Source organism: Lactuca sativa, chromosome 1, assembly GCF_002870075.4.
Source record: "Lactuca sativa cultivar Salinas chromosome 1, Lsat_Salinas_v11, whole genome shotgun sequence".
NCBI lineage: Eukaryota > Viridiplantae > Streptophyta > Magnoliopsida > Asterales > Asteraceae > Lactuca > Lactuca sativa.
The window spans coordinates 25,297,858-25,321,811 of NC_056623.2; positions in this window are offsets into that span (position 1 = coordinate 25,297,858).

Below are 23,954 nucleotides of genomic sequence, written 5' to 3' on the forward strand. Positions count from 1 at the left end.
CCGGTTTAAGGTAGTTAGTACAGCAGTAGTTCTTATAGCGCTACGTTTTAGTACTACATTAATTTTCGCTGTACATATATTTAGTGATCTTTTCACTTAAACTATAAATGTAAAAACTATATTTTGATAATGATAGTTACACTTGGGAAAAATTTTACACACTTTTACAAGAGACGAACATATAGAACAATTAAGTCTTGGTAGAAGACTACATTGAGAACAGTTAGGTCTTGGTAGAAGATACCCTTATATAATAGTAGGAATCATAGGGATTTCTAGAGTTTTTCAAACGTTTACAGTTGTTTTACAAACATTTTCATACTTACAGTTCATATACATTTTCAATACTTACAATTCATTTACTTACAAATTCTTACATACAAATTAAGACACTAAATACTTATGATCTCAACAGCTTCAAAGCTGATACTCGCTTTCAAAATTACTTGTATCCTCAGGTCATCATAGACAGGTACCGATGCAAGGAGAAGAGAAGATGGAGCTTGTTCAAGACTCATCTTTCATTTTGATTTATGCTTTAGTGTTTATCAAAATTTGACAAAACACTTGTATAATAATTATATTATTAATGCAATGGATGATGTTGTTGCTTGTTTACTACTTTTCATTGTTGTGATACTGTACATGACGTCCTCCGCCCCAGAACGTTTCCGCCGTTCTTGGTTTTGGGGTGTGACAGTTCGTTTGGACTGACCATACGACGGTCGAGTAGATTGAGTAGTGAGATAAACACGGGAACCTACAGGATACACTAAATTAATACGCATCTAGAACGGTGGTTCAAATTTTCCTTGATGTAAGGTCTTATGTCCTTAATTCTGGTTCTGATAGGGCAACTGAGGGGGTTCTGATAAAGTAGGTTTGTAGGAAATTATTTTCTTGCTTTCTATCTGTCAGTCATATGTTGCTTCCTCTGCGTGATTGGAAGAGATCCGACCTGGATTGCAACGTATGCAACTCTAATTCTACGCACCTCCTTATATATGAATTTCTTTCTATCTGTTAGCCATATGTTGTCCCCTCTACGTGATCAGAAGATCCGACATGGGACACAAAATATGCAACATTCTACCTCTCAATCCCTTTATATCGGTTAGTCATATGTTGTCCCATCTGCGTGATTGAAAGAGATCCGACCTGGGACACAACATATGCACCTATATCTAATTCTATCTACCTCCTTAATAATTGTTTACTCACCTAAAGTAAGGAGTTCTTTGGAAGTTCTTGATAACCAGGGTATATTGGGAAGTGGGGAACACGTTCTAATGCAACTAAAATTGAACCATTTAGAGGTTGTCTATTGATCTCGCTGCTTAATTTAAGTGGACAACAATACTCGTGGTCGTCGTCAGCTAAATGGTTTATTTAGAAAATGTTGTCGATATTCTCCGTGTTTAAGTGAACCACAACATCGGCAATTGACCAGATGAATTCATGAAGGTGATGGTATTGATAAACAAAGTTAAGACTGTCTCAAAACTTTGATCCCAAATATTTTTGTTTTTGTTAAATTTGTTTATACTTTTCCTCTATGCACAAATTTAGGGGGAGAATTAAAAAAAATTCAAAAATCAAACAAAAATCAGAAAAAATTTAAAAATCCAAAAATAGTGTTATTTCTGTTTTATTTTCTGTTCAGAAAAATCAAAAATCCAAAAATATTTTTGTTTATGTTTTATCTTTTTCAGAAAATATAAAAAAAAATCAAAAATATTGTGTGCTAAGCTTTCTTTTAGTTTGTTTTGTCTTGAAATGTGAATTCAGATGTAGATTAGATTCATGGAGACTGAATTGAAAATTTCTGAGCCAAAGCTTCATCTGTAATCATCGAAGAATTCTCATTCGAAGGAGTAAGAAATGAAGATTATTCTTTCAAAATTCAATTTTTCAACCACCCCAGAAGCAAGGTGTAATTGCACTTGAAGATTATGTGACAGATTGCATTGAAGCCTCCTCAATCAATTTGTTGCTATCTATGAACCTGATCAAGTGATCCAGAAGACTTGATCTCTCTATTCTCTCTGAATATTCTCAAGCTGAAAGCGCCATCTTTCCAGAATCTTTTCAAGAAGCCTCCTCACCTAATGTGTGTTCAATGTCAAATTCTGAAGAAAAATCCAACTGCTCAAGATGAAGTCATTCATAGAAGATTCATATGTTCATCTTGACGCTGTGAAGAAAATTAAAGATTAAAGTTGAAGCCAAGCTCCCATTGAAGATTGACAAGAAAAGCCAACTACTTTGTAAGGGGAGCTTGTTGGGTCAATTAGAAAAGAAATCTAGAAACCAAGGGGGGAGATTGTTGGGTAAAATATGGTTTATACTTTACTTTCTAGGCGTTAATAGTTTTTGGTCGTGTAATATGTTTTTCAGTTGTGTTTACGGCCATGATGGGTGTTTACGGTCGTAAACAAGTTTACGACCGTAAACCCATTTACGACCCATATTCCCCAATTATATATAGGTGTTAGGGTTGAGGAGTGATTGATGAACAAAAGAGAGTTTACGGCCAAGAGAGAGAGAGAGAAAAGAGCATAAGTGTGTGAATCTTGTGTAAGGAACTTCATTCTAATCAAATCATACAAGATTCATATTATTCTTCTTCCCCTTCTCTTCTATTTTGATATGGCATCATCCGTTTGATTGGGATTCCGCACCATCAAACAGATCTGATTGATACACAAGCAGATTTGGGACTTACAATTACTGCAGAAGGTGATACATTTATTAGTGATAGCACACTGGTAAATTTGGATGAACCTAACAACTACAAGGAAGCCATGGCGGGCCCCGAGGATGCTAAATGGCAAGAGGCGATGGACAGCGAGATTCAGTCCATGTATGACAATCAAGTTTGGAACTTGGTTGACAATGTACCGGGTCGTAAGACAGTTGGGTGCAAATGGATCTTCAAGAAGAATAACGACAATGTAACGACGTAAATTTCAAAACAATTTTTAAAATTTTAAAAACACACTTTCATTCATAATTGTTATAAAAATGTCATTGTATCACATAACAATCCATAACATCACATCCCAAGATCATAACATCTAAAAAACCTCATGTGTGTGTACTGATCAAGCCGCCGCCTTCCCGTGATCCTCACTGGTACCTGAAACACATCACAAACACTGTAAGCATAAATGCTTGGTGAGTTCCCCAAAATACTACATACAACACATACGCCTTTCCAGGCCATAATTATGTGGAACCTTCCGGTCCAACTGTCTCAGGGGACTTTCGTCCCGAATCCAGGTAGACCTTCCGGTCCTACCCGTACCGACCTTCCGGTCCGTAACCTCCTGACCTTCCGGTCCATGTCCTCTTGACCTTCTGGTCCATATCATCTTGACCTTCCGGTCCTTATCATACATACCACACATAACACATACATATCACATATCAGCATATAGCACATATATCTCATAGCATATAAGACCTTCCGGTCACACTTAGGTACCCTTCCAGGTACAGTATAGTGAGAAGACTCACCTCGGTATCTCGGATAGTCTCGCACTCGATCACACTGGTGTAGCCCCCGCCTAAACACATAACAATACTCTCAAATAAATAATGGCTCTCAAAGGCTAGATTAAATCCACTCTACAATTTCCACAGAAGGGTAAAAGACCATTTTACCCCTCCCTGACCCAAAAGTCCAAAGGTTGACCAAAACCCTAAAAGTCAACGAAAGTCAACAGGAGGTAGTACGCGGCGCGTACCTTCTCTGTACGCGGGGCGTACGCCGGCGAACCACAGTCGGGGTTTCAACCCCTTACGCTGCGCGTACCGAGAGTTACGCCCAACGTAAGTCTCAGTTTCATCTATTTCATGGATTTTGGTCTTAAACAGTTAAGACACTACTTCAACTTCCAGATCTGACTCTCCTTGATCCTCTTATCCCATAAATTCGGAACCTTTAAGCCTTGGCATGGCTGTAAAGGTTCCTACACTCTCTAACACCTTTCCTTTTTCCTTCCAAAGGTCTAGATCTCATGCATGGATCCATATTTACGTCCAAGACTGCATTTTTATGAACATACAACACTTATAGTCCTGAAATATGATAGATCTAGGCAAATGGAGACCATTTTCTCATAAAGTCTCCATCTTGGGGCCAAAAACCCTAGAAATTGTTCCAAGAAGCACACAACACAAATAACAAGACAAGATTTAAGCTTTTTACGTCAAGAAGAAGCTCCAACCTCTAAAAAGCTCAGATCTATTCTTTCCCACAAGCTTCTAGCCTCCAAAATAGCCTCTTCTTCTCTTCCACCACCTTGAAATGACACTTAGAATCTTATAATACCAACACTCTAGCTAGAAACGAAGGAGGGCACTCTTTTAGGGTTTCACTCTCTGTAATGGTGGTTGAGGTCAAGGCCATAGCATTCCTTTTATAGTGAATAAGCTCCAAATTAGGGTTTTCATCTGAGCTCGCTACGCCCAGCGTAACCCTGGGTACGCCCAGTGTACCCAGGCGAGTCCGCGTCCAAAATTAAGAGCGCGAGTACGCGCAGCGTACTCCTCAGTACACCCAGCGTACTCACAAGCCTAATATTTCACTTAAGGGACTTAATTTGACAACTTGGGAAAGGAGAAGGGTTAAATAGTTTTACCTGAATTTCGGGACATTACAGACATGGGTTGAATGGTACATACTTATAAGGCGCGATTAGTTGCTAAGGGCTTTACTAAAACTCCGGGAGGTGACTATGATGAGACCTTCTCACCAATAGCGAAAATTAAGTCTATTAGGGTCATGCTAGCCATAGCTGCATTTCATGATTATGAAATATGGAAAATGGATGTCAAAACTGCTTTTCTTAATGGAAAGTTGGCTGAGGATGTTTACATGAATTAGCCAGAGGGTTTTGTCGATGCAAAAGTACCCTAATAGAGTGTGTAAGCTTGAGAAATCCATTTATGGGTTGAAACAAGCATCTCGCAAATGAAATCTTTATTTCGATGAGAAAGTCAAAGAGTTTGGATTTTTGAGAAGCGATGATGAGTCCTATGTATATGTTAGAGCTAGTGGGAGTATAGTTAGCTTTTGGTGTTGTATGTGGATGACATACTACTAATAGGAAATGACATCCCAACCTTGCAGGAGGTTAAGTCCTGACTTGGGAAGTGTTTCGCTATGAAGGACCTTGGGGAAGCTGCCTATATTATTGGGATAAGGATATTGAGAGACAGGAGTAAGAGACTAATTGGACTTAGTCAAAGTACCTACTTGGATAAAGTGCTGAAGAGGTTCAACATGCATAATTCCAAGAAAGGTGACTTACCGATCTAGAGCAATGCCAAACTGAGCAAGGCTCAGAGTCCGAGTACAGAGGCTGAGATAGCTGAGATGGGTTGAATACTATATGCTTCTATTATTGGGTCGATCATGTATGCTATGACTTGTACTCGCCTTGATGTGGCTTTTGCTTTAAGCATGGTCAATAGATATCAAGGGAATCCTGGCAAGGCTCACTGGACTGCGGTAAAGAACATTCTTAAGTACCTACGGAGGACTAAGGACTAGGTCCTTACCCTCGGTGGGAGTGATGAATTGAGAGTGATAGGGTATAGTGACACCGGTTTTCAAATCGACAAAGATAATTTCCGCTCTCAGTCGGGCTGGGTGTTTACCCCGAATGGAGGAGCAATTACTTGGAAATTTTCCAAGCAGGAGACTATAGCTGATTTAACGTGTGAATCAGAGTACATAGAAGCAAGTAAAGCGACAAAGGAGGCGATATGGCTGAAGAACTTCATCGGAGATCTTTGAGTTGTACCAACTATAAAGGAGCCTGTGGAGATTTTCTATGACAGCGATAGTGCGGTTGCCTTAGCCAAGGAACCGAGGGATCATGGCAGGTCCAGACACATACACATGATATATCACTTCATAAGACACAAGATAGAAGAAGGACTCCTTGTGGAAAAAGAAGGTGTCATCATATGAGAACCCGACAGATCCCCTCACGAAGGGTCTGAGTAGGGTCAATCATTTACAGCATGCAAGGTGCATTGGGCTGAAGGATGATAATAGTTTTAATGATTAGATAACTCTTGAAACTTGTAATAGTTGAAATGTAATTAACATTTGATGCTTAAATAAAAGGTGTTTTTTATTTACTAGTATGGTACTGTTTTGTGTCAATCATTTACTATTGTTTCACTTTGCATGTTTTGACTTCCAGAATAATTATATTATTCAAACTATCCACAGTCGATCATACGTTGGAAGTAGGCATTGAATCAAGACTGTCATGAATTTGGTTTGTAGATTTGTCTGAATGGTATTAGACATAGCGAAGTTTGTTGCAACATTCATGAGTGCTCATAAGGTCTGAGTATTGGATTAAACCAACGCTCACTTGTATCAATTCATGGAATTCATCTCGAGTGATCGTGAGACGATAATATCATATAAGTATTCAAACCTAGATATATGAGTTGTTGACTATGAGTTGGTTGTACATTGATAGGACGAAAACGCATTGGTAACTCGATGTTATAAAACGTGCTCTTGTGTATGATTTAATAAATAGTTTGTACAAGCATATACTATCAAAGTTTATCTGTTCCTTTTAGTACTTGGAGGATTAAAAGCGATATATTGGGCCCCTCGATGATTTTGTTTTGACTTATGTGCCGAGGCGGTCAGAACTAAATTGATGTGTTCGATTAAGTTCTATGTCAAACAAATTGAAAATTAGGAAACAAACTGCTGGACAATAAAATTGACTGTGTTCCATGTGTTTGTCCGGCTGATATCTTGGGAACAGAGGATTATATGATCACTTATCTAAAATGGTACGTCTAAGTTCGACAAAGGCATTTAAGAGCCACGATTGCTAGTCGGATCCTGAAGTTATACTTACAACTATAGTTATTAGACTTATCTAAGTGGGAGACTGTTGGATAAGGTGTCTAAGTCCATAACTATATTTGGTATGTACTTGACCCGAGAGTAGCATGGTCCATTTGGGTTGCACTTCACCGGAACAATTTGTAAGGATGGAATTTTGAGAAGAGGTTATTTATGGTTTATTAATATATTATAAGTTCTAATATATTAATATGAAATCATATTATTTAATTAGTATTGATCAAGAATTAATTTGGAATTAATTTTGTGATCAAAAGAGACTAATTAAATATATGGGGATTGATTGTGTTAATCAATCATTCTTATAAAGTGGGCTAATGATCCATGATTTCTTATGTTGGGCTAAACTCATGTGGTGACCCATGGATACTCCATGGAGGTTAAAACCCATGGAGCATGAGGAATGTGGAAAGTCATACACATTAGGGTTTGCATGGTGTAACCCTAATGTAGTTACACTATATAAGAAACCCCCTAGCTCATGAAATCGGCACTAGTGAGTCTTTAGAAGAGCATATCTGGTTTTGTGAGCAAGAAATATATAACGACCCAAATTTCACGTCCAAAAATTTTCTTTTTAAATCAATACTTTAGAAAACAGTTGTAATTAAACATTGTCTGGTCAAACCATTTCATAACATACATCATGTTTGAAAACCGAAACATGAAAAACAATCAACTATCAGAGTACAAAATCCCATAATGACTCATGGTGCGGAAAACAAGGTGTGTGTATGATGTGCCGCTACCGCGCCATCTCCTTCCCTCTTGAAGAAGAGGTACCTGAAAACAAAATTGTAAACCGTAAGCACGAAGCTTAGTGAGTTCCCCTATAATACCTCATACCATACAAACATACAATGAATAGCTAGGAGATACAAGCCTCGCCCACACTCATGAAGATACAGGCCTCGCCCATACTCCGCTAGCTGGGAGATATAGGCCTCGCCCACACTCCGCTATCTGGGAGATACGGGCCTCGCCCACACTCCGCTATATGGGAGATACGGGCCTCGCCCACACTCCGCTATATGGGAGATACGGGCATTGCCCACACTCCCCTATCTGAGAGATACGGGCCTCGCCCACACTCCACTATCAGAGAGATACGGGCCTCGCCCACACTCAATTGTTACCATAACATACAAGTATCACACAGACAATGAGTATAAACAATTCTATCATACTGGCATATATCATAATCAACCTCAACTATGAGATACGGGCCTTGCCCACACTCCAGCACTAACATATCGTCTATACGAGTCGGCCTTGGCGCCTTAGACCCGTTACTACTGGAAGGAAACTCACCTCATAACGTAGCTACCGAAAGTCTGATTGCTAGACGTCTGGCGGCTGTACTGGTAAACCTTCGGCTACAAATCCATAAACATAGATTAGCCACTCATAAATACCCTTAGGTCAATTGACTGGCCCACCCCTGGTCCAAGGTCAACTCCTTGGTCAAAGTCAACTTCCAGTTGACTGGACTCGCCGAGTTCTTATCCTACTAACCCGGTCCTACTCGCCAAGTCCCTCTTCCCACTCACTGAGTCACCCTTAACTCACTACTCGGGACTATAGAACTGACTCGTGATCCGACTCGCCGAGTCCCCACGAGCAGATCTCCTACTCGCTTCCAAATCCTCACCAGAGCATCCCTTAAGAGGATTTGGGGTTCTGGAACTATTGCTACACGTTAAATTGCTAATGCCGCGTGCAGATACGAAGGGTTGGACCTTCAACACTTAAACCCCTCTTACTCAATGACAGTTCATATGACTCGCCGAGTTTGAAGAACAACTCTTCGAGTTCCAGGCGATCTTCATAGGACTCGCCGAGTTGTTCATCCAACTCGCCGAGTCTAAGGCCATCTTCATAGAACTCGCCGAGTTCCACTTTGGGACTCGCCGACTCCCTACGACCCACTTCCCATACAGACGAAATCTGAGACATGCAATGCTTCTAAACCATAGATCTGTGCTCCTAGGGCATGCTTATCACGTAAAGTTGCAAACTTTACGTGCATGCATGGCCTTACAAGCTCAAGAAGGCAAATCCAAGCTCTTTAAGAGGTCATACACTCAATAGGGACCTCAATAACTCCAACCACAGAGACTTTACACTTCTAAGATGTTTATAAGGTCCCATTCTGAAGTCCTTTCAGAACATAGAGCATGAATACATGGAGTTTGAGGTTTTAGGGCTTGAAAACCACTAATTTGGGACAAAAAGGGGGATCTAATGAACTAGTGATCAAGGTAAGAACTTTTCTACCTGAATGGAAACTTCTCACAGTATAGATTCCGGATCTACCTCCCCTCCTTGCACACTTCAACCTCTTCCCTCTTCTTCTAAGCTCCCAAACCTTCCTCACAAGGCCAAAATCACTCTCAAGAACAATATGGGGGCTAGGGTTTCTTTCTATAGCTCTCTGGAAGTGTTAGGGACAAAGGAGGCCAAGTTAGAGCATTTAAATAGGGTGAAAACACCAGGATTAGGGTTTTTCCCAAACAGGGTCTACTCGCCGAGTCCGGGGGCCGACTCGCCGAGTCTAAAGTTCAGACCCCGCGTTTTATCCCACTCCTACTCGGCGAGTTGGTCCTTCAACTCGCCGAGTCCAAGGCAAAAATGCACTAATTTAAAATATAAATCACAAGGAGTACGTACCAGTAACTAGGTGCTACAAATCTCACCTACTTACTTTAGACTTCGTCCTCAAAGTCTGCTGCTCGATCCTGAAACAGCTCGGGGTAGTGCTGCATCATCTTTTCCACCGGCTCCCAAGTCCACTCCGACCCCTTCCGGTGCTGTCATTGCACCTTCACGAGTTCCACCCTCTTGTTCCTTAGATCCTTCGACTTCCTTTCGAGGATTGCCACAGGCCGCTCAATGTAATTCAGGCTGTTATCGACCTGAATATCCTCCAAAGGCACCACTGCCGAGTCGTCAACCAAACACTTCTGCAACTGAGAGACGTGGAAAGTGCTATGGATCTGGCTGAGTTCGGCTAGCAGATCCAACCTATACGCCACCTTGCCTAGCCAGAATACAACCCTGAATTGTCACACCCCCGAACCAGACGGCGGAAACGTGCGAGGGCTATTGTGACTCAATTGAATACCATCACAATGAATATACATGAAACATAACATCATAAAATACCAAGCATTGGATTATTACAACTGGTAGCGTTTACATTCAGTACATAGTTTCAAAAACATTACATTCTCAAAAGTAGATTGTTCAATACTAGTTAAACAAACAACAAGACATCACTGAGTACATTTTTCCCTTCGGTTTACCTGTTACCTGAGAATACAAGTATTTTGAAAAACGTCAACATGTGAAATGTTGGTGTGTTCATAAGTAATGTTTGAAATATAATTGGTTGTATTGTTTTAAAAATCACCAGAAAATCCGATATTTTCTGAAAAGAACTTAGTATAAAAAGTGTGAAGATCCGTAAGTATGCTTGTTTGTTTCTATAAATGTAGGAGTATGATTTGTAAAACTCGGTATGTAATTTGTAGGTGTATTAATTGAAAACCCTAGGAAAACCCGACGTTTCCCTAATACTTTGCATTAAATAATTCATGTTTTGTTTCTTCGTTACGACAGGTGTATTCGTTGAGCTCCGGAGACGTTGGATTAATTGCGAATTGTGAATTGTTGTAAACGTACATTAATGAAAACGACCAGCTGACAACCGTACAAATGATCCCTTAGGCGTCGTTTGCACTATTCACTTAACCCAACCACCCTGACTCATGTAGCCCCACAACCGAGGGGAAAAGAAGAGGGTGCGAAACCCCGGTATTTCCCTACGTCGTTCAAGGCTATCGTGAATGCGAAGGACCCTTAGTTCGACTCGCATTTGGTGAATTCTCGACTTTACTAGCAGCACCAGAAGGCCCTTGGGGTCCAACAGCACAAAGCCTGTAAAAGTCCTTTTACACGAAATTAGGTCATAAAAGACCCAACTACATGTAAGCGAGTTTCCTTCGGGCCTAAAGATCACGTCATTGGGCTAGCTAGGCCCAACAACCATGATTTGAAACTTTTGGGCCCAAAGACGGTGTATCAACGTCTGGTGTATTCTCACGTGTGTATTGACTTCCCAAATTTTCCGCGTGTGTATTGAAGTTTCGTCGTGTTAGTAATTTCGGATTCATTATTGATTCGAGACCGAATCAATTCGTTTGATAACGAATTTTGGTGTTGAAGTTGTATTATAATTTGTCGATAGTCGAGATGCTAATATTTCCTCGTGACGGATTTATTATTTAAAACATTAGGATGTGTCTTTATTTCAGCCCCTTTCTTTTGGATAGTTACACATTTAGCCCTTTGTATAAAATAAACTTCTATTTTAGTCCTCAAACCATTTTTCTTGACACTTTAGTATCAAAACTTATAGAAAAGTTATTTTTCAGCTCAAAGATTATTTGGAAAACAGTTTTAGTCCACCAAATGAAATTTTTTTCGGCTAGAACCCTCATTTTCGTAGTTTTTACACTTTTGGCCCAAAATAGAAATTTTTTGCATTTTTGGTCCCTTTTAAATATGAAAAGCATTTTTAACCCTTGAAATGGACTTGGGACGCTAGTAGTCCCCTGTTTTACAGAAAATGCATTTCCAGCCCCTCAACTTTACAATTTTCGCATATTGGGCCTTATTGGGCCGAAAAGTTCATTTTTGGCCCATTATGCCTAAAAATTCACATTTTAATCCTTCCAAAGAGTAAGTTTCTGGAAAATGCCTTATTGAAACTGTTTTGACTTATTTCATCCATCAGAATTTGTAATTTGTCATTTTGGGCGTTTTAACTTTATATTTTCAACATTTTGAGTCCAAAAATGGGATTTTTAGCCCAATGAGTTCATGTCAACCAAGTTGGTTATTTCTCTAGAAATGATTTGTGTGTAATAATATGTTTAACACTTGTTTCATACATCCTAATGCAAATCTCGATTTTTAGGACTTTTTGACTAGTTTCAACACCATAATCACATATAAACATGTAAATAAGCATAGAAATCATACAAAGCACACATATAATCATAGATCTACACATTTGCTTGTATTCCCCCCCCCCTTCAAAACTTATAAAAACCGAAAATAAGGGGGTATGAAGCTCACCTTTGGGTGTGGTTTCGGTTTTGGAGAAAAGATGGAAGGAAAGGAGGTGATTTTCGGCCCTAGCAACCTTTCCTTGAAGATCTCGAGTTTAGAAGCTTCTTAGGTGCTAGATCATGAGTTTGAAGGAATTAAGAGGTGATTTTTGGATGAAATGAAGTAGCTAGTTTAAGGATCTAAGAGATTTCTTACCTTAGATGATGATTTTTGTATAAAAATCCCCTTGATTCCTTTTTAGATCTCGAAATATGGATGAGTTGTGAGAGAGTTTCCTTGAGAGAAAAGTGAGTGAATTGTGTGTGTGTGTGTTTGGAATCGGCCGAGAATGAGAGAGAGAGGGAAGAAGAAAGACTTTGAAGTGATGTATGCATGGATATATGGGATAAGATGCATGGAAGTCCCTTGAATAATTATGAGGTGGCAACAAAGGTCAACTCTCCCCTTTTTTTTGGGCTTGGGCCGAGATTGGAGAGGGGAGAAGAGGTTTTTGGGCTTTAATGCCCCTAAGCCCATATTATAGTTAGTTTGGATGATTGTTGGTCCTTTAAAATATAAGTGTGATTTTTTTTATACTTTGTTAGGCTAGTTTTGGTTAATTATGGTTCATAATATTTAATTTATTCCATTATAGGCCCAATATGGCCCAAAATGTTGAGATAAATGAATGTGAACCCAATTAGAGCCCATTTAAAGGTTCTAATCCCATGATAGTCAAACTGGAAGCTTATTGGCCCATTGAGTCCAATAAGGAAGTCCTAGTCCAAAATGGACCTAACAAGAACTTCTAGGGATTCCAATTGCTTGATGACTATTTGAAATGCTTGTATAGTGTATTTGATTGAAAATTTTGATGTCATGAAGTAAGCATCATACATGCTCTTAAGTTCTTGATTCTACATTTTACTTGAGTGTAGTGATTACAAGACACAAAATTTCTAGTTGTGACATCATCCCCCCGTTAGAGGGAATTTCGTCCCGAAATTCTGTTTTGAAAGCTAGATTTGAGAATACTAGAATAGGTGAGAGTACTTCTGCTTCATTTGGTCTTCGCGTTCCCATGTGAATTCTGGCCCACGCTTCGCGTTCCACCGTACCTTCACGATTGGGATGCGGCTTTGCTTAGTACGCTTCACCTCTCTGTCCATGATTTCAACCGGTTCTTCCACGAACAGGAGATTCTCGTTGATTTCGATTTCGTCAAGGGGAATGACGAGTGTTTCATCCGATAGGCACTTCTTTAGGTTATAGACATGGAACACGAGGTGAACACTGTTTAGCTCTGCGGGTAGCTGCAGCTTATACGCCACTGGACCTATTCGGGTGACGATCTCGAAAGGCCCGATGTATCGTGGGTTCAGTTTTCCCCGTTTTCCGAAACGAATAACCCCTTTCTAGGGTGAGACTTTCAACAGTACTCGATCACCGGTTTGAAATTCTAAGGGCTTTCGCCGTTTATCGGCGTAGCTCTTTTGTCGGTCGCGCGATGCTTGTAATCGAGCTCTGATTTGGACGATCTTTTCCATGGTTTCACGAATGATCTCTGGTCCCGTTAGCGCCTTGTCTGACGTATGTGTTTTTGCTAGTTGAGTATCGCCCACCTCAGCCCAACATAACGGTGATCTACACTTACGTCCGTATAGTGCTTCGAAAGGAGCGACCTTGATGCTCGAATGATAACTATTGTTATACGAGAATTCGACTAAAGGTAAGTGGGTATCCCAAGACTTCCCAAAGTCAATCACGCATGCGCGGAGCATGTCTTCGAGCGTTTGAATGGTTCGTTCGCTTTGACCATCCGTTTGTGGATGATAAGCGGTGCTCATGTCGAGATGAGTTCCCAATGCCTTATGGAGTGATTGCCAAAAACATGAAGTGAACCTACTGTCCCTATCCGAGATAATAGATATTGGCACTCCGTGGAGTCTCACGATTTCTCGAATGTATAAACGTGTCAATCTCTCCATCTTGTAGGACTCTTTTATTGGCAGGAAATGGGCAGATTTCGTCAGTTGGTCGATTAATACCCATATGGTGTCTAGTCCATCCGACGTTTTGGGTAGCTTGGTCACGAAATCCATAGAAATTCCCTCCCATTTCCACTCAGGAATGACCGGTTGCTGTAATAACCCTGAGGGCTTTTGGTATTCCACCTTTACCTTGGCACACGTAAGGCACTTACTAACATAGGTGGCAATTTCCGCCTTCATGTTGGGCCACCAATAGTGTTGTTTAATATCCAAATAAATCTTGTCCGAGCCAGGATGAAAGGAGTATCGTGTCTTGTGGGCCTCCTTCATAACTACCTCCCTACATCCTCCGAGTTTAGGGACCCAAATACGGTTCATGAAATAGTATACTCCATTCCCCTTTGCCTCTAGGTTCTTCTCCATCCCGCGAAACGCTTCGCTTGCCCTGTTTTCTGCTTTCATGGCCTCCGACTGGGCTACCGCAATTTGAGTGACTAGGTGAGATTGAATGGTTATAGAGAGAGTTTTCGTACGACGATTTGAGTACTCCTTCCGACTTAATGCGTCGGCTACCACGTTGGCCTTGCCCGGGTGGTACTTGATTTCACACTCGTAATCGTTTAACAATTCAAACCATCTTCGTTGCCTCATGTTCAACTCTTTCTGCTCAAGATGTGCTAGAGACTTTTGTGGTCCGTGAAGATGGTGCACTTCGTACCATACAGGTAGTGCCTCCAAATTTTCGGAGCGAAGACCACGGCTCCCAATTCCAGGTCATGGGTCGTATAATTTACTTCGTGCGTCTTTAGTTGGCGAGATGCGTAAGTTATCACCCTTCCACGCTGCATGAGAACGCAACCTAAGCCCTGATTTGACGCGTCACAGCAGACCACGAAATCTTCCGTTCCCTCCGGTAGCGATAGTACCGGGGCGCTACAGAGAGCTTGTTTCAGGGTTCGGAATGCGGCTTCTTGTTTGTCCGTCCATTTGAATGGTACGCCCTTTTGTGTAAGCGAGGTAAGTGGCTTGGCGATCTTAGAGAAGTTTTGAATGAATCTCCTATAATAGCCTGCTAGACCCAAGAATTGACGGATTTCTGTGGGTGTTGTTGGAATTGCCCATCCTTTAACAACTTTGACTTTAGAGGGATCCACATGAATTCCATCTTGGCTAACTACATGACCTAGGAAGTTCACACTCCGGAGCTAGAACTCACACTTGGAGAGCTTTGCGTATAGCTTTTCTGATCGCAGAGTTTCTAGGACTTGTCGGAGATGTTGGCCATGCTCTTCTTTACTTCGAGAATAGACGAGGATGTCGTCGATGAAAACAATGACAAAGTTGTCGAGGAATGGTCGACAGATTTGGTTCATTAGATCCATAAATGCAGCAGGGGCATTTGTTAGACCGAAGGGCATTACGACAAATTCATAATGTCCGTAGCGAGTTCGGAAAGCGGTTTTTGGAATATCCTCTTCCCGGACTTTGAGTTGGTGGTATCCGGACCGTAGATCTATCTTAGAAAAATAACTGGCTCCTTGGAGCTGGTCAAATAGATCATCGATTTGCGGGAGTGGGTAGCGATTTTTAACAGTGAGTTTATTTAACTCTCTGTAATCGATGCACATTCTAAAAGATCCGTCCTTCTTTTTGACAAAAAGGACTGGAGCTCCCCATGGCGAGTAACTAGGGCGGATGAATCCCTTGTCCAAGAGCTCACTGAGTTGGCTGGACAATTCCTGCATTTCAGCAGGAGCTAGCCGGTAGGGTGACTTAGCGAGAGGAGTTGCTCCTGGAACGAGGTCATTTTGAAACTCCACTTGTCTCTCTGGGGGAACTCCTGGAAGATCTTCAGGAAACACGTCTGGGAACTCACATGCTACGGGAATGTCTTGAACGTTAACCTCTTCCTTGGTTTTATCAACTATGTGAGCCAGGAACGCCAAGTTGTTCTTTCGTAGATGTTTTTGTGCCTTGATGCACGAGATGAGGCGAAGGTTCATGCTAGGTTTGTCTCCGTAAATTACTAGGGTTTCGTGATTAGGAAGGCGAAGGCGAACGGCCTTCTCGTGACACATAATTTCAGCATGGTGGGGGCTTAACCAGTCCATGCCAATAATCACATCGAAACTCCTAATTGATACAGGCATCAAGTCTATTCGAAAGACGTGTTGATTGAGGGTTAGGGTACATCCGATGTAGATTTCCCTGGTAGATTCGGTTTTCCCATTGTCCATTTCCACCGTGAAGGTTTCATTTAGCTTCTGGGCCTGCTGTTTTAATAAAGGTTTAAACTTATTGCTTATGAAACTTCGCTCTGCTCCGGTGTCAAATAGGATGCATGCATAAGTGTGGTTTAGGGGAAACGTACCGGTAACAATAGCGGGGTCCTGAATCGCCTCTCCCTGACCCATGGTCAGCATCCTTCCTGTTCCTCCGCTTCCTGGATTGTTGTTGTTAGGGCAGTCTCGGCGGAAATGCCCAGTCCTCCCACACCCATAGCAGGTGTGGCTAGGCCCTGCATTGTTGCCGCCGGTGGTGACGTTGCTGTTGTTGCGATTGTTGTTGTGGTTGCTGTTTCCCTGTTGTTGGTTCTGGGGAGGGTAAGTCCTGCAGTACTTCGCCGTGTGTCCCTTTCGGTTGCAACTGGTGCACTGTAAGTCCTTGCATTCTCCATGGTGATGGAAACCGCACTTGTTGCACTTGGGAAGATTACCGGAATAAGGTCTTGAAGCATTTGAAGCAGCTGAGGCTGGAGCATGTGGTGTGGCTGGAACCGGTGCGGTGACAGCGTTAACCGCCACTGTCTGCTTCTTTTTAGAGGTCTCGGGGCCCTGACGCCCCTTCCTCTTATTGTTCTTCCCTTCTTGTCATCACCTTCCTTCTTTCCCTCAGCCTCCGCTGGCTTCTCACCCTTCTTGTTGTTATGGTCATACAGCTTCTTTGCCAATCTTTTTGCACTGTCAAATGTTTCGGGGTTTGCAGCTATCACATTTCCTTGAATTGGTGATGTTAGTCCCCAGATGAATCGCTCAATATTCTTTCCTTCTGAGGTGATCATTCCTGGGCACAACAGAGACAGTTCACTAAATCTCGATATGTAGGCATCGATATTCGCATTCTGCACAGTGAGGTTCCACAACTCTTGCTCCATTTTCTGAATCTCAGCTCGTGGGCAGTATTCAACCATCAACATTTCTTTCATCTCCGCCCACGGCATAGAGTTGGCTACAGGAAGTGTCATGGCTTCCACATGTCCGTTCCACCAGGTGAGCGCTTGATCGACAAAAGTGCAAGCCGCGAACTTCACTTTCATTTGCTCAGGACAATCGCATATCTTGAATACCGATTCCACCTTCTCGATCCATCGCTTCAGAGTGATCACTCCTCCAGTGCCGTTAAAAGTTCGTGGTTTAGCATTTGTAAAGTCTTTGTAGGTACATGTTTTAGTAGGTCCTTGATTCATCCCGTTGTTCGAACTCCCTGCCCCTTGCTCGTTGCCTCCTCCGTTATTCCCCTGGTGGAGTTGTGCCATAGCTGCGGTGACCGCAGCAGACACGGCTGCCTGGAATGCAGTGGAGTCAACTTCGGGTGGGGTTGGTCCAGGGTTTCCACGAGTAGGTCGGCGAGGCATCTTTCTGTCATGAAACGGAAAGATGTTGAGTGTTTGGGGTTTCTGGAAGGTTGTGACCCTACTGACTAGGTGTAATTGTGCGTACTAAAACATTCCTACCATTCAACATACAATCATAGATTTCTCAACACATAGCAATTTGTAATATCATAACAAGGCACGTAAAAGCTTACTAATATTATCCGCATTTGATATATGAAAATTTTGCTCGTAAGAGCATACATGGGTGACACTAGTCTGACAGCATAACGGCTCTATAAGTAGTGTAGTCACTTAAAGATAGAGTAGGGGTACTTAGCATAGTTCCTAATGACCTACTAAGATAAGTCTATCCCTAACCACGACGATCCGCGTCCTACGTAGTGGCGGGATCATATGCCGAAATGTTGCGCCAGTAACTGAGCCATCTCCGTCATGTCTCCAATAACCTCATCCCTCTCATACTCAGCTCGCACTGCCCGAGCCTCCATAGCATACAGCTGTTGTCGCAGTGCGCCGATCTCAGCTTTGGGAGAACGGTTCCCCCTTGGGGGGGTTCACTGGTGGAGCGGGTGGTCTGGTTGCGCCTCGTTTTCACACGACGGGATGTGGTCCTTGTCCCCGTCTTGACCTTCCTCGGCGTCGTCGTCGGTCTCTCCAAATTCGTAGTCGGTGTCTATGTATTCGTCAGGTCCGACGTCGTGTGCTTCCTCTGGATTCCCTTCTGGTTCATCTTCAAGCATCCCGTGAGCCACTAGAACTTGATGGAACTGGATACCCGGCTGATCTCCCTCCATGACGACTGGGGGAAAGTATAAACTATCGTCACTCCCATGGCTATGGTATATACTAAACAGACGTTCTCTTTTTGGTGATAAAAGGGTATAGTTTTAGGTTCCCTAGCTATCACGATCTCATCAGAACATGTGTTAGTTTTACTTTGGAGAGAATGTAGTTGATCAGGCTACATCCACTCCTTGGTACCACTAAGAACAGTCCTGAATTAACCGAGATACTAGCATTATTTTGTTTGGTTCGGCGTTATGTTCTTTGTCCCTAATGCAAGCAAAGGTGTTTTATCATTGTATTTTACTTGTTTTGTTCAGAGTTATGTTAGTCCCTCTTTTGGTTTATAGTTGCATATCAATGTATGGTTCGATATGCTAGTTCACTATAAACAGAGCTCTGATACCAACCTATCACACCCCCGAACCAGATGACGGAAACGTCCGAGGGCTATTGTGACTCAATTGAATACCATCACAATGAATATACATGAAACATAACATCATACAATACCACGCATTGGATTATTACAACTGGTAGCGTTTACATTCAGTACATAGTTTCAAAAACATTACATTCTCAAAAGTAGATTGTTCAATACTAGTTAAACAAACAACAAGACATCACTGAGTACATTTTTCCCTTCGGTTTACCTGTTACCTGAGAATACAAGTATTTTGAAAAACGTCAACATGTGAAATGTTGGTGAGTTCATAAGTAATGTTTGAAATATAATGGTTTGTATTGTTTTAAAAATTACCAGAAAATCCGATATTTTCTGAAAAGAACTTAGTATAAAAAGTGTGACGATCCGTAAGTATGCTTGTTTGTTTCTATAAATGTAGCAGTACGATTTGTAAAACTCGGTATGTAATTTGTAGGTGTATTAATTGAAAACCCTAGGAAAACCCGACGTTTCCCTAATACTTTGCATTAAATAATTCATGTTTTGTTTCTTCGTTACGACAGGTGTATTCGTTGAGCTCCGGAGACGTTGGATTAATTGCGAATTGTGAATTGTTGTAAACGTACATTAATGAAAACGACCAGTTGACAACCGTACAAACGATCCCTTAGGCGTCGTTTGCACTATTCACTTAACCCAACCACCCGGACTCATGTAGCCCCACAACCGAGGGGAAAAGAAGAGGGTGCGAAACCCCGGTATTTCCCTACGTCGTTCAAGGCTATCGTGAATGCGAAGGACCCTTAGTCCGACTCGCATTTGGTGAATTCTCGACTTTACTAGCAGCACCAGAAGGCCCTTGGGGTCCAACAGCACAAAGCCTGTAAAAGTCCTTTTACACGAAATTAGGTCATATAAGACCCAACTACATGTAAGCGAGTTTCCTTCGGGCCTAAAGATCACGCCATTGGGCTAGCTAGGCCCAACAACCATGATTTGAAACTTTTGGGCCCAAAGACGGTGTATCGACGTCTGGTGTATTCTCACGTGTGTATTGACTTCCCAAATTTTCCGCGTGTGTATTGAAGTTTCGTCGTGTTAGTAATTTCGGATTCATTATTGATTCGAGACCGAATCAATTCGTTTGATAACGAATTTTGGTGTTGAAGTTGTATTATAATTTGTCGATAGTCGAGATGCTAATATTTCCTCGTGACGGATTTATTATTTAAAACATTAGGATGTGTCTTTATTTCAGCCCCTTTCTTTTGGATAGTTACACATTTAGCCCTTTGTATAAAATAAACTTCTATTTTAGTCCTCAAACCATTTTTCTTGACACTTTAGTATCAAAACTTATAGAAAAGTTATTTTTCAGCTCAAAGATTATTTGGAAAACAGTTTTAGTCCACCAAATGAAATTTTTTTTGGCTAGAACCCTCATTTTCGTAGTTTTTACACTTTTGGCCCAAAATAGAAATTTTTTGCATTTTTGGTCCCTTTTAAATATGAAAAGCATTTTTAACCCTTGAAATGGACTTGGGACGCTAGTAGTCCCCTGTTTTACAGAAAATGCATTTCCAGCCCCTCAACTTTACAATTTTCGCATATTGGGCCTTATTGGGCCGAAAAGTTCATTTTTGGCCCATTATGCCTTAAAATTCACATTTTAATCCTTCCAAAGAGTAAGTTTCTGGAAAATGCCATATTGAAACTGCTTTGACTCATTTCATCCATCAGAATTTGTAATTTGTCATTTTGGGCCTTTTAACTTTATATTTTCAACATTTTGAGTCCAAAAATAGGATTTTTAGCCCAATGAGTTCATGTCAACCAAGTTGGTTATTTCTCTAGAAATGATTTGTGTGTAATAATATGTTTAACACTTGTTTCATACATCCTAATGCAAATCTCGATTTTTAGGACTTTTTGACTAGTTTCAACACCATAATCACATATAAACATGTAAATAAGCATAGAAATCATACAAAGCACACATATAATCATAGATCTACACATTTGCTTGTATCCCCCCCTACTAAACTTATAAAAACCGAAAATAAGGGGGTATGAAGCTCACCTTTGGGTGTGGTTTCGGTTTTGGAGAAAAGATGGAAGGAAATGAGGTGATTTTCGGCCCTAGCAACCTTTCCTTGAAGATCTCGAGTTTAGAAGCTTCTTAGGTGCTAGATCATGAGTTTGAATGAATTAAGAGGTGATTTTTGGATGAAATGAAGTAGCTAGTTTAAGGATCTAAGAGATTTCTTACCTTAGATGATATTTTTGTATAAAAATCCCTTGATTCCTTCTTAGATCTCGAAATATGGATGAGTTGTGAGAGAGTTTCCTTGAGAGAAAAGTGAGTGAATTGTGTGTGTGTATGTTTGGAATCGGCCGAGAATGAGAGAGAGAAAGGGAAGAAGAAAGACTTTGAAGTGATGTATGCATGGATATATGGGATAAGATGCATGGAAGTCCCTTGAATAATTATGAGGTGGCAAGAAAGGTCAACTATCCCCTTTTTTTTGGGCTTGGGCCGAGATTGGAGAGGGGAGAAGAGGTTTTTGGGCTTTAATGCCCCTAAGCCCATATTATAGTTAGTTTGGATGATTGTTGGTCCTTTAAAATATAAGTGTGATTTTTTTATACTTTTTTAGGCTAGTTTTGGTTAATTATGGTTCATAATATTTAATTTATTCCATTCTAGGCCCAATATGGCCCAAAATGTTGAGATAAATGAATGTGAACCCAATTAGAGCCCATTTAAAGGTTCTAATCCCATGATAGTCAAATTGGAAGCTTATTGGCCCATTGAGTCCAATAAGGAAGTCCTAGTCCAAAATGGACCTAACAAGAACTTCTAGGGATTCCAATTGCTTGATGACTATTTGAAATGCTTGTATAGTGTATTTGATTGAAAATTTTGATGTGATGAAGTAAGCATCATACATGCTCTTAAGTTCTTGATTCTACATTTTACTTGAGTGTAGTGATTACAAGACACAAAATTTCTAGTTGTGACATGAATGGCCCGCTGTACCTTGGGCCCAACTTGCCTCGCTTCCTGAATCAGAGGACGCCTTTCCATGACGACACCTTCAGGAGAACCATGTCCCCGACTTGGAATTCCATGTCTGAACGACGCCTGTCGGCATAACTTTTCTGCCGACTCTGAGCAATCTGAAGCCTGCTCCGGACCTGCTGGATCTTCTCTGTCATCTGGAGAACCACTTCGGTGCTTCCCATGACGCTCTGGCCGAGCTCTCCCCAACATATCGGGGTCCTGCACCTCCTCCCATACAACATCTCGAAGGGAGGACGGTTGATGCTCGCATGATAGCTATTATTATATGGGAACTCCGCCAACGGGAGGTAGGTATCCCAACTACCTCCGAAATCCATAACACATGCCCGCAACATATCCTCTAACGTTTGGATGGTCCGCTCGCTCTGACCATCCGTCTGCGGGTGAAAAGCGGTGCTGAAATGCAGACGAGTACCCAACTCGTCATGAAACTTCTTCCAAAACCTGGAAGTAAAACGCACATCCCTGTCTAAAATCACTGATATTGGCACCCCGTGTCGCGCCACTATCTCCCTGATATAGATGTCGGCCAACTTCTCGACCGAGATGCTTTCCTGAATCGGGATAAAATAGGTGCTCTTGGTCAATCGATCCACGATGACCCATATAGAATCCACTCCTCGCGCGGTCCTGGGTAGCTTCGAAATAAAATCTATCGTAGTATCTTCCCATTTCCATAACGGGATATCCAACGGCTGCATCTTGCCGTGCGGTCTCTGATGCTCGGCCTTGACCTTCCTGCAGGTCAAGCAACACTCGACGTACCAAACCACATCCCGCTTCATGTAGGGCCACCAATAGTCCAGACGGAGATCCCTAAACATCTTCGTCGCCCCGGGATGAATGGAGAATCGAGATTTGTGCGCCTCCTCCATCAAGACCTGGCGCACGCCTCCGAGGTATGGCACCCACACCCTGCGGTGTAATGTCAATAATTCCCTGCTATCATGGTCGAAGGAGGAAACTGACCCACTATGTGCTCACTCTTCCGATGTTCCTCCTTCATGGCCTCCTGCTGGGCCTCCCAGATCCGCTCCAAAAGAGGAGTCACCACTGTCATCCACATGCAAATATCCCTGATCGGCGCCGCATTGCGGCTAAGCGCATCGGCCACCACATTGGCCTTCCCTGGGTGGTAAAGGATCTCACAATCATAATCCTTCACCACATCGAGCCACCGACGCTGCCTCATGTTCAGGTTCGGCTGATCCATGAGGTACCTCAAACTCTTGTGATCCGTGTAAATGGTACGCCGAACCCCATAGAGGTAATGCTGCCAAATCTTGAGGGCGAAGACCACCGCACCCAACTCTAAATCGTGCGTCGGGTAGTTCGCCTCGTGAGGCTTCAGCTGCCTCGAAGCGTAGGCAATGACATGCCCTCTCTGCATCAGTACCGCGCCCAACCCTGAAATGGACGCGTCACAATATACCGCAAAATCCTCTACGCCCTCTGGCAGGGCTAAGATTGGCGCCTCTCACAATCTTTGTCTCAGAACTTCGAATGATGTCTGCTACTTAGGCCCCCATCAAAAGACTACGGCTTTCTTAGTCAACCGTGTCAGGGGTACGACTATTTTGGAGAAGTCGTGAATGAATCTTCGATAGTATCCCGCTAATCCCAGGAAACTCCGAATCTCAGATGGAGACTTCGGAACCTCCCACCTCAACACGGCCTCCACCTTGGCCGGATCCACCGAAATCCCGTTCTGGTTAACAAGGTGCCCAAGAAACTGCACCTCGTGCAACCAGAACTTACACTTGGAGAACTTGGCATATAAGATCTCCCTCCTCAGGGTCTCCAACACCTCTTGCAGATGCCCCTCGTGTTCCTCCTGCGTCTTGGAATAGACCAAGATGTCATCAATGAAAACTATCACAGACCGATCCAGCATCGGTCTGCACACGCGGTTCATGAGGTCCATGAATGCGGCAGGGGCATTGGTGAGCCCAAACGGCATCACCACAAACTCATAATGGCCATAGCGCATCCGAAACGCGGTCTTCTGCACATCCTCCTCCCTGACCCTCATCTGATGATAGCCC